Source organism: Penaeus chinensis, chromosome 31 (assembly GCF_019202785.1).
Source record: "Penaeus chinensis breed Huanghai No. 1 chromosome 31, ASM1920278v2, whole genome shotgun sequence".
Taxonomy (NCBI): domain Eukaryota; kingdom Metazoa; phylum Arthropoda; class Malacostraca; order Decapoda; family Penaeidae; genus Penaeus; species Penaeus chinensis.
This window is the reverse complement of record NC_061849.1, coordinates 10,175,617-10,188,253: the sequence shown is the minus strand read 5'-3', so window position 1 is coordinate 10,188,253 and position 12,637 is coordinate 10,175,617.

The window sequence follows — 12,637 nt, the reverse complement described above, 5'->3', positions numbered from 1 at the left end:
TTAAAAATAATAATCGTAATGACAGAAATAATGATGATAATAGTGATAACAATAAGGATGATAATGATGATAACGGTGATGGTACTACTAATCATTATAATAATGATAATAACAATAAAGATAACGATAATAATAATGATAATGATAATAATAATAATAATGATGATGATAATAATAGTAATGATACGAATCATGGTAATAAAAATAAATAATAATAGCATTAATAATAGTAAAAAGGATGATCATGAAATGGTAAAGTTGTAATACTAATACTACTATTAAACTACTACTGATAAGGATAAAAATGGTAATGATAATTATCATTCCCATTATTAATATTAGAAACATTTTGTATTATAGAAACGATAAGAATATCAATCCGGTAATGATAACAACGACAACAAAGATGATGACAAAGATTACAAAGAAAAAAGGATAACCATCATAATAATCATAAGAAAAAAAAAAAAAACATGATAACAAAACACCATCATTAACACTATTGCCATCATCATTATCCTCACCATCTTCACCATCATTATCATCACCATCACCAGAAAGACAGTAGCAGGCTTAGTTTACTCACTTCACGTCGACAAAACCTGTGCTCCACTGGGTGGGATGGAGGTCGCGTGCTGGCCCCTTTTAAAGACGCTGCTTAGGAAGGCGCGGCTGCTCACCTCACACGGACCTGCGCCATATTGTGTTTCCCAGGAGAAGGGAGATAAAGAGTGACGCAATGACGTCTTTTAATGGCTGGGGTGTTGTGTATACACATGCGAGTATATGCATACATTCATATTTGCACACACACACACACACACGCGCACGCGCGCGCACATATGTATGTCTCTCTCTCTCTCTCTCTCTCTCTCTCTCTCTCTCTCTCTCTCTCTCTCTCTCTCTCTCTCTCTCTCTCTCTCTCTCTCTTACGACATCATCCGACTTCTTGCAAAAGTACAGGTAAAGGGAAGAAATACTCTTCTTGGTCTCTTCAACCTAACCTACACGGCAGGCATCTTGCCTACCACTTCGAAACAGGTAACCATCATTCCCATTCCAAAACCAGGACGGCCTGATGAATATAGGCCGATTTCTCTGACGTCCTGCCTGTCTGAAACCTGTAAAAGAATTATCCTTACTCGTTTACTCCACCAGATCAAAGACATGATCCATCCATCTCTCTTTGGCTTTCAAAAAGGGAGAGGAACACAAATGTGTCTAGCACAGTACCTAAATGGACGTAATGCACAGTCTTCCTACTTCATAGATTTTAAGGGAGCATTAGACAGAGCCTCTCCTACTGCAATCCTCCATGAACTTACTCTTTTAGGAGCTAAGGGCAAGCTTCTGCTATGGATAACGGATTATCTATCTTTGAAAAGAACAAAAGTGTGGTATCAAGGCATCTATAGTGCTTATGGGGAATTGGAATTAGGCACTCCACAAGGGGGAGTATTGTCCCCTACACTGTTTAATATACTTATGCACTCTCTTTGCAAGCTCAAAGATGAGTAAGGAAACCTATGCAGCATCACATCCTATGCTGATGACATTCTTATTCAGGTATTTGATAGGGGGAATATGTTCTACAGAGGTTCAGCAAAAAGTGTGTCTCACAATCAACCCAATCAAAACTAAGCATATTTCCAGATCTTGTAAACTTATCTTACATTCCAAGGTTAGGTGGACAAACTATTGCAAGAACTGACACCTACAAATATCTTGGTGTTATGGTGACTGCTCCCCACCTCATGTCCCACAACTCACGCTTTGCCAAGGATATCGTTCAAAACATCAAGGAACGATGCCTTGAGCGTTTAAGACCATTGCAATACATAAGTAACAGATATGTAGGTGCCTCCCTGAGAGTCCTAAGGTTGATGTATATCTCCCTTGTCAGGTCCATGATAGACTATGCATGCCCAGTTCTTAGTATGCTGCCACCGAGTGCCCTCAAACCTCATGAAGTTTTACAGAACAAGGCCATGAGAATTATACTTGGATGCCCAATGACTGCTAAAGTTCTCGTCATGAGGAAAGAGTTAGACCTCTCCTCTATTCACAGTCGTGTCATCCAAGTTAACACCATACTTGGCATCAGACTCCTGCAGCTTCAACCCAGACCACAAATCTCCAATATCCTATCAAATGAGATAAATCATAGTTAGGCATACCCGGCCTCGATACTCCAATCTCATACAGTCCAACTTAGAATGGAAAACTAAAACTGCTCGTACTATCATGTTCTTCAATGATGAAACAACGAAGCTATTAATATTCCAGATACAGTACTTGCTGCTTCTTGGCACAGAACTCATGTACATGCTTATATTGATAAACTAATAGGGTCTAAATATTTGGCTTCAAAAACGGAACTAAAAGCTCACTACTTGAAATATATAGATGGCATTCTACATCCCCCTCATGGTACGCCCCCACTTGCAATCTATTGTGATGCCTCCACTGATCCTCATGGATCAACAGGGATTGGTGTGCTAATTCCTGATATAGATCTTGAAGAAAGTGTGTGCATTTCCAACAGGACAAGCACAACTGATGCCAAGTCAGTAGCTATATATCATGCCGTTAAGAAAGGTAGTGAGCAGCAGCGACACCTGGCTATCTTTACAGACAGCCAAGGCGCTCTCCACAGGCTTACTGCATTTAATCCAGAAAACATGATAACTAGGAATATCCTTCACCAAATTTCCAAACTATCAGAACGGGGTACTCAAGTGTCACTATACTGGATACCCTCTCATATAGGGATATCACTATGTGACAGGGCTGATCACTTAGCCAGGTTAGCACTTTCCCATGAAGATCCATATTATGTAATACCGCTATCTCTCAGTCAAATGAAAAAAACGAGTTTTCAACTGTCTTAGAGATTATGGGCAACTGAAAAGATGAAAAAAGACGGACATGGTACTATCTGGCATTTCGAGAATATTGCTGGCAATCCAATTTAGACAAACCCTATAAAGTCTATCACGGACTGTCTCGGAGACAACAGGTTAAATTATCTAGGCTACGCATAGGATATCAGTACACTATACAATATGTACAGGATGCAGTTTTGGATGAAAAACCTGTTTCATATCACAACTGCAAACTGTGCAAGGCACCTAAGTCGCATAATCTCACTCATTACTTACTCTGTTGCATAAAGACTGCATCGTACCGATCAAATAGTACTGTTCACAGATTAGCACTTGTTGATTATATTTACTTTATTATAGACACTGGTGTTGTCTTTGATATGATTAGTGATATAAACGTTTTTTTTACTAGCCAGATGATATTTTAATACAGTGATAATAGCACAGCCCTATATATATGTATGTATATATATCACACACACACACACACACATACTCACACACACACACACACACACATACTCACACACACACACACACACACACACACACACACACACACACATATATATACATATACATGTATATATATGTATATATACATGTATTTGTATATATATGTATTTATATATGTGTGTGTGAGTGTGTGGGTGTAAATATATTTATATATTTATATACATATTTATACATATATATATATATATATATATATATATATATATATATTCTACAGCCATTCATTCCACTTCAGGGCAGTGCTCTAACCACTGGACCATCGCGGCATATATATATATATATATATATATATATATATATATATATATATATATATATACATACATACATATATATATACATATATATATATATATATATATATATATATATATATATATATATACATACACATATTCATATGTATGCATATATATGTTTATGTATATGGATCGAGAGATAAATATAGATATAATATATATGTAGATATAGATATATGCATATATATATACATATGCATGTATATATAGATAGATAGACAGATAGATAGATAGATAAATTTGTGTATATGTGTATATACAGTATATACATATATATGTATATGTAAGAGCAGCGTGGCTGGGCTCTGATATCCCAGGGTGTAGAGGGAATGCCTTCCTAGATTCTTCTCACCTGAGTACCACCGCTTATTTTCTGTCCCCAATAAGCGTATGAGTGTTCATGTCATGGCGGCTCTAGGCATCGCCGCTGTTATAGCAAAGGCGGAAGAGTCGTATCGCTTCCAAGGGCGTCCTTGTGGTGGACTCTCTGAACTGTAGCCGTAGTTGTGTGCCTAACATTCCTGGATTGGGCCACCTCCCTATTGTAGGAAGGAATAGGCTTGCATCTCTTGTTTTCCTTCCCTTCTCACTTTTCCTTTCCAACAATCGATTGGTGAACGCCCAAGAGCAAGACAGAATTTCATCTCGCAGGAGACACTGGAAGCCACAGATGCTCGCCGTGCGGCTCGATTGTCAGGGGATCACAACTTGCACCGTTCTCTGGTGCGCAGGACTAGGTCACTGTTGAGAAGGGAACAGTTTATCAGGAATTTTGTAGAGGAGGTCGAAAACCATTTTCTAGTAAAGGACCTTCGGCCTACCTACCAAGCCCTGAGAAAGCTGAACTCCAAGCCCTCCTCACAGACGACTGCAGTCCGCTCAGCATATGGCCAGATAATCTCAGATCCTGATGGGGTGCAGGTGCATTGGGCTGAGTATTTTGAGCAGTTGTATCAGGTTGATCCACCAACAGTTAGCTTGTACGCGGGTAATGTTGAGATTCCTTTGCCAGACCCACCCATCAGCGAGGATCCACCCTCCCTGACTAAAGTCAGGGGGGGTAAAGTCAGAGTGGGAAAGCAGCAAGTGTTTGTGGCATTCCAGCTGAATTGTTAAAGGCTGGTGGAGAACCTATGGCAAGGGGCTTGCATGCTGTCCTGTCTGCCATCTGGTAGATTGGTACCATTCCCACTGACCTGCTCAGGGGTGTGGTCATCCCTCTCTGGAAGGGGGAAGGGGATCGGTGAGACTGCAGCAATCACCGAGGCATTGCAATACTCAGTATACCAGGCAAGGTACTCGCACTCATCCTACTGAGAAGTATCAGAGACCCCCTGCTGAAGCAACATAGACCGGAGCAATCTGGATTCACTCCTGGTAAGTCCACAATAGACCGTATCCTGGCACTTTGAGTCATTGTAGAGCGCCATCGTGTGTTCGGACATGGGCTGCTCGCAGCTTACATCGACCTCAAAAAGGCATTTGATACGGTGCATCGCGAATCACTCTGGGAGATCCTAAGACTAAGAGGAATTCCAACAAGGATTGTTGGATTAATAGCAAACCTGTATACAGGCACTGAAAGTGCTGTAAAGTGTGGTGGGGGCCTGTCGAGTTTCTTCCCTGAAGCGAAGCCCCTGGGGCTAGAGGTCTCCTGGACCAAGACCAAGATCTAGTATTTTGGGGGCCTACTAGGAGACCCTGTGCAGTTGGTACATGTTTGCGGTTAAAACACTGAGGTCACAGAGAGCTTCATATACCTCGGTAGTGCAGTTCATGACTCAAGGCCTGGCAGCAGGGGTCATGAAATCTCTCGACAAGAGTATTTGGAGATGCCGGTACCTGTGCAGAAGGACCAAGCTACGTGTCTTCAAAGCCCCTGAGACCGGTACAGGACCTGTTACTTGCACAATCCGTGATCGCCAACTCAGGCTATACGGTCACTTGGCTCGATTCCCGCAGGATGACCCTGCCCACTAGGTTGCCTCTGTTTGAGACAACCCTGGGTGGAGGAGGCCTGTGCGACGATCGAGGAAGTCGTGGCTTGTGCAGATCGATCAAACCTGTCGTGAGGAGCTAGAGATGGGCCGGGCCCCTGCCTTGCGGCTCGCCATGAGTGACCCTCATAGGTGGAAGCGAGTGTGGATACGGCTATGCGCCCCCGCCGACGTTAGCTCCCAAATGATGATGATGGTGATTTCCTTTCTTACTTTCTTCTTATCTTATAATCATAAATGTCGATATAGCCATGGCTCCCAATCCCCAGTCAAGAGGTGTTAAGAATCGCTGGGTTTTTGATAATTAAGTTCTTTATCAAATTTAAGTTCTTGTTATTTTCATGTTGAATTATTGTTTTGTTGTCGGGTGATGCTGAGTTCAGAATAATAAGAGAGTATTGCAACTTACTTTTTGGTAATATTCGTGGACTTTGAATGAACTTGCAGTTATCTCAACTAAATAAATTTAACATTATTTGTTGTGGTGAAACACATCAGATTTGTTTTTACCTAATTTTGACAAACCCTTGTTGCTACGGAGGAATTCTTAGCCTCGAGCACAATATTTATGTTTCTCTTCTAGTCGTTTTACGAAGTATGAATATGGTTATCATGAATACATGCAAAGACTACATTTTTAATCTTTATAGAAGTCCCAGTTCCGATGATAACATTTATTATTGTTTACTGACTCCGCACATTTCCATTCAAGAGAATGATAGGAAATCGAGCTTTATTGTCATATTGACCGACATGACATTTCTCAGATGTAGTTGGGTGTGAGCAGTTAGTCCGTGGTAATCTTTTGGATCTTTTATTAACTGATGTGAGAGGGGTAATTAATGAAGAGTCCAACGCGCCATTGGTTCTTCCGACCAACGTAGTCTAGCTTGTAAGATCCAGCTGGACTTTCCAATACCCGATTTTACCTCAACGAGAAAAACATCTGTGTTTAGTGTCGAGTCCTCCGTTCCTCTTATTTTGAAGTCTGATGGTAGTGTTACATATAGTTCGATTGAGAAAGCTACGGTGTTGGCAGAATGCTTTAATTCAAAACAAACTTTAGAAGATAATGAACCTCTTCTTTCATGCCACCATGCATGAAATTAGACAAATGTGGTGAAATTCCTTTGATTTTAAAAAGGCTACATGGACAATTTAGCTCCCAAATTAGCTGTAATCTTACGCCTTTTAGTGCTGTTACTTTGGTAATGCTACCCCCTATTCCCAAGGACCCACTACAGTCTTCAGTAATTTGATCTAAAGTTTTTGAACGTTTACTGGTCAAACGTCTTTCTGTATATTTGAGACCGTTTCATCCATAAGGGTCATGATCTAGGCTTGTCTCTCTGGATTTTAGCTTTTGACGCTTATAATCACAAGAGTTTCACTTTTAATTAGCAGTCTGTTCCTCAGGGTACTGTTCTTGGCCCTTTGTTCTTCATTTTATATACAAGCGATATGTGGCCCGGCATTACCAATAAAATGTTGGCCTTTGCTGATGATACTTCTCTCTCTACTGATATTCCTTCTCCGGCAACCAGGGAAGTAGTCGCTGACAGCCTTACTGTAGACCTGATGATAATTCGATCATGGTGCTCTCGGTGGGCCATGAAATTATATCCTCAGCCTCAGCATCCAAGTCTGATGATTAATGGAGTCTTATTCACTTTTAGTGGATAATCTGAAGCTATGAGGTGTAACCCTTGATTCAATGTTTACATTTGAATTGCAGATTAGGAATATGGCCCGGGCTGTTTCATCTAAGTTAGGCATCATTCGCAAGTGCAAGAAGATTTATGAAGATGACAACTGCAGTCGTAGATACCTCTTTTCTTTTACTCTGCCTCATTTTGAGTATTGTTCTCCTGTGTGGTTATCTGCTGCATTCACACTTGCGACTGTTTGATCGATCTTTCAATTCCATTAAATTTCTTCTGTCTGATTTAAATTTGGATATTGGGCATCGTAGTGATATTGAGGTTCTATCAATTCACATCCCCTCTATAAGTTTTTACCAGATTTTTAAAAACCTGCATGAGTAACGAGAAGTTTTCTAACCCCAATTCAACGATATTTGATTCAAGTGGATCGTCTATATCTCAGTTTTCTAGATGTTTTTTTTATTGTTATTTGTAGGCTTGGGAATAGATTCTCCGACTCTTGATAAGTTTAAAAGATCAGCTATTAGCTATATGTTTTCACTACGTAAATAGTTATCGAATGTATGTATTCACACACACACACACACACACACACACACACACACACACACACACACACACACACACACACACACACACACACACACACACACACACACACACACATTTGTCATTTGTTATCTTGCCTGCACTATTGTGATCGTGTGGAGGATATAAACAAGTCCCCCCTCATATTTACGACATTTTCTATACCAATAGTTTTCTTTGATAACCAAAATAGGGTAAACTATTTTTTATGTCTTCCCCAAGGAGTTCATACAAATTACAAACTTCAAAGGATTATTAAAGTAATCAATTACACTAGATATACATCAAGATATTGATAATTTACATAGCTTAATTTTAAGTGTACACTACATTAGGTAATATGACTAAATCAATCTAATATTTCTGTCTGTTTCCTCACGAGAGAAATAATAGAAAGCGGGGTATTATAAATGAAACAAGTCTTAAAAACATAAGAAATATAATTTATCCGTTTAACTTATTTAGACTTAAAAAAAAAAGATCGTGTGTATTTTATACATACCATTCTATTTTCGCTTCTCAGTTCTAATATAATGTTATAGAGATTGCAGTGGAAATCACAACGGAAGACTTTAACACAAATTAAATCATTCAGACTTTTAGAATGTAAATATATGATATTAATTACACATTATATCTACTTATTTTCAGATGGGGTTATTGCGTATCATCGCTTATACAGTATCGGCGTTAGCTTTACAGTGTTTCTGAAGGTGCTGTTACATCTGTGGTTGTGTCTGGAGGTGTTGTTACATCTGTGGTTGTTTCTGAAGGTGCTGTTACATCTGTGGTTGTGTCTGAAGGTGCTGTTACATCTGTGGTTGTTTCTGAAGGTGCTGTTACATCTGTGGTTGTGTCTGAAGGTGCTGTTACATCTGTGGTTGTTTCTGAAGGTGCTGTTACATCTGTGGTTGTTTCTGAAGGTGCTGTTACATCTGTGGTTGTTTCTGAAGGTGCTGTTACATCTGTGGTTGTTTCTGAAGGTGCTGTTACATCTGTGGTTGTGTCTGAAGGTGCTGTACATCTGTGGTTGTGTCTGAAGGTGCTGTTACATCTGTGGTTGTGTCTGAAGGTGCTGTTACATCTGTGGTTGTGTCTGGAGGTGTTGTTACATCTGTGGTTGTTTCTGAAGGTGCTGTTACATCTGTGGTTGTTTCTGAAGGTGCTGTTACATCTGTGGTTGTTTCTGAAGGTGCTGTTACATCTGTGGTTGTGTCTGAAGGTGCTGTTACATCTGTGGTTGTGTCTGGAGGTGTTGTTACATCTGTGGTTGTGTCTGAAGGTGTTGTTTCATCTGTGGTGTGTCTGAAGGTGCTGTTACATCTGTGGTTGTGTCTGAAGGTGCTGTTACATCTGTGGTTGTGTCTGGAGGTGTTGTTACATCAGTGGTTGTGTCTGAAGGTGTTGTTACATCTGTGGTTGTGTCTGGAGGTGTTGTTACATATGTGGTTGTTTCTGAAGGTGCTGTTACATCTGTGGTTGTGTCTGAAGGTGTTGTTACATCTGTGGTTGTGTCTGGAGGTGTTGTTACATCTGTGGTTGTGTCTGAAGGTGCTGTTACATCTGTGGTTGTGTCTGAAGGTGTTGTTACATCTGTGGTTGTGTCTGAAGGTGTTGTTACATCTGTGGTTGTGTCTGAAGGTGTTGTTACATCTGTGGTTGTGTCTGGAGGTGTTGTTACATCTGTGGTTGTGTCTGAAGGTGTTGTTACATCTGTGGTTGTGTCTGAAGGTGTTGTTACATCTGTGGTTGTGTCTGGAGGTGTTGTTACATCTGTGGTTGTGTCTGAAGGTGTTGTTACATCTGTGGTTGTGTCTGAAGGTGTTGTTACATCTGTGGTTGTGTCTGAAGGTGTTGTTACATCTGTGGTTGTGTCTGAAGGTGCTGTTACATCTGTGGTTGTGTCTGAAGGTGTTGTTACATCTGTGGTTGTGTCTGAAGGTGCTGTTACATCTGTGGTTGTGTCTGAAGGTGCTGTTACATCTGTGGTTGTGTCTGAAGGTGCTGTTACATCTGTGGTTGTGTCTGAAGGTGCTGTTACATCTGTGGTTGTGTCTGAAGGTGTTGTTACATCTGTGGTTGTGTCTGAAGGTGCTGTTACATCTGTGGTTGTGTCTGAAGGTGCTGTTACATCTGTGGTTGTGTCTGAAGGTGCTGTTACATCTGTGGTTGTGTCTGGAGGTGTTGTTACATCTGTGGTTGTGTCTGAAGGTGTTGTTACATCTGTGGTTGTGTCTGAAGGTGTTGTTACATCTGTGGTTGTGTCTGAAGGTGCTGTTACATCTGTGGTTGTGTCTGAAGGTGCTGTTACATCTGTGGTTGTGTCTGGAGGTGTTGTTACATCTGTGGTTGTGTCTGAAGGTGTTGTTACATCTGTGGTTGTGTCTGAAGGTGCTGTTACATCTGTGGTTGTGTCTGAAGGTGTTGTTACATCTGTGGTTGTGTCTGAAGGTGTTGTTACATCTGTGGTTGTGTCTGAAGGTGCTGTTACATCTGTGGTTGTGTCTGAAGGTGCTGTTACATCTGTGGTTGTGTCTGAAGGTGCTGTTACATCTGTGGTTGTGTCTGAAGGTGCTGTTACATCTGTGGTTGTGTCTGAAGGTGCTGTTACATCTGTGGTTGTGTCTGAAGGTGCTGTTACATCTGTGGTTGTGTCTGAAGGTGCTGTTACATCTGTGGTTGTGTCTGAAGGTGCTGTTACATCTGTGGTTGTGTCTGAAGGTGTTGTTACATCTGTGGTTGTGTCTGAAGGTGTTGTTACATCTGTGGTTGTGTCTGAAGGTGCTGTTACATCTGTGGTTGTGTCTGAAGGTGCTGTTACATCTGTGGTTGTGTCTGAAGGTGCTGTTACATCTGTGGTTGTGTCTGAAGGTGCTGTTACATCTGTGGTTGTGTCTGAAGGTGCTGTTACATCTGTGGTTGTGTCTGAAGGTGCTGTTACATCTGTGGTTGTGTCTGAAGGTGCTGTTACATCTGTGGTTGTGTCTGAAGGTGCTGTTACATCTGTGGTTGTGTCTGAAGGTGCTGTTACATCTGTGGTTGTGTCTGAAGGTGCTGTTACATCTGTGGTTGTGTCTGAAGGTGTTGTTACATCTGTGGTTGTGTCTGAAGGTGTTGTTACATCTGTGGTTGTGTCTGAAGGTGCTGTTACATCTGTGGTTGTGTCTGAAGGTGTTGTTACATCTGTGGTTGTGTCTGAAGGTGTTGTTACATCTGTGGTTGTGTCTGAAGGTGTTGTTACATCTGTGGTTGTGTCTGAAGGTGTTGTTACATCTGTGGTTGTGTCTGAAGGTGTTGTTACATCTGTGGTTGTGTCTGAAGGTGCTGTTACATCTGTGGTTGTGTCTGAAGGTGCTGTTACATCTGTGGTTGTGTCTGAAGGTGTTGTTACATCTGTGGTTGTGTCTGAAGGTGCTGTTACATCTGTGGTTGTGTCTGAAGGTGCTGTTACATCTGTGGTTGTGTCTGAAGGTGTTGTTACATCTGTGGTTGTGTCTGAAGGTGCTGTTACATCTGTGGTTGTGTCTGAAGGTGCTGTTACATCTGTGGTTGTGTCTGAAGGTGTTGTTACATCTGTGGTTGTGTCTGAAGGTGTTGTTACATCTGTGGTTGTGTCTGAAGGTGCTGTTACATCTGTGGTTGTGTCTGAAGGTGCTGTTACATCTGTGGTTGTGTCTGAAGGTGTTGTTACATCTGTGGTTGTGTCTGGAGGTGTTGTTACATCTGTGGTTGTGTCTGAAGGTGCTGTTACATCTGTGGTTGTGTCTGAAGGTGCTGTTACATCTGTGGTTGTGTCTGGAGGTGTTGTTACATCTGTGGTTGTGTCTGAAGGTGCTGTTACATCTGTGGTTGTGTCTGAAGGTGCTGTTACATCTGTGGTTGTGTCTGAAGGTGCTGTTACATCTGTGGTTGTGTCTGAAGGTGCTGTTACATCTGTGGTTGTGTCTGAAGGTGCTGTTACATCTGTGGTTGTGTCTGAAGGTGCTGTTACATCTGTGGTTGTGTCTGAAGGTGCTGTTACATCTGTGGTTGTGTCTGAAGGTGCTGTTACATCTGTGGTTGTGTCTGGAGGTGTTGTTACATCTGTGGTTGTGTCTGAAGGTGCTGTTACATCTGTGGTTGTGTCTGGAGGTGTTGTTACATCTGTGGTTGTTTCTGAAGGTGCTGTTACATCTGTGGTTGTGTCTGAAGGTGTTGTTACATCTGTGGTTGTGTCTGGAGGTGTTGTTACATCTGTGGTTGTGTCTGAAGGTGCTGTTACATCTGTGGTTGTGTCTGAAGGTGCTGTTACATCTGTGGTTGTGTCTGAAGGTGCTGTTACATCTGTGGTTGTGTCTGAAGGTGTTGTTACATCTGTGGTTGTGTCTGAAGGTGTTGTTACATCTGTGGTTGTGTCTGAAGGTGCTGTTACATCTGTGGTTGTGTCTGAAGGTGCTGTTACATCTGTGGTTGTGTCTGAAGGTGCTGTTACATCTGTGGTTGTGTCTGAAGGTGTTGTTACATCTGTGGTTGTGTCTGAAGGTGCTGTTACATCTGTGGTTGTGTCTGAAGGTGTTGTTACATCTGTGGTTGTGTCTGAAGGTGTTGTTACATCTGTGGTTGTGTCTGAAGGTGTTGTTACATCTGTGGTTGTGTCTGAAGGTGCTGTTACATCTGTGGTTGTGTCTGAAGGTGTTGTTACATCTGTG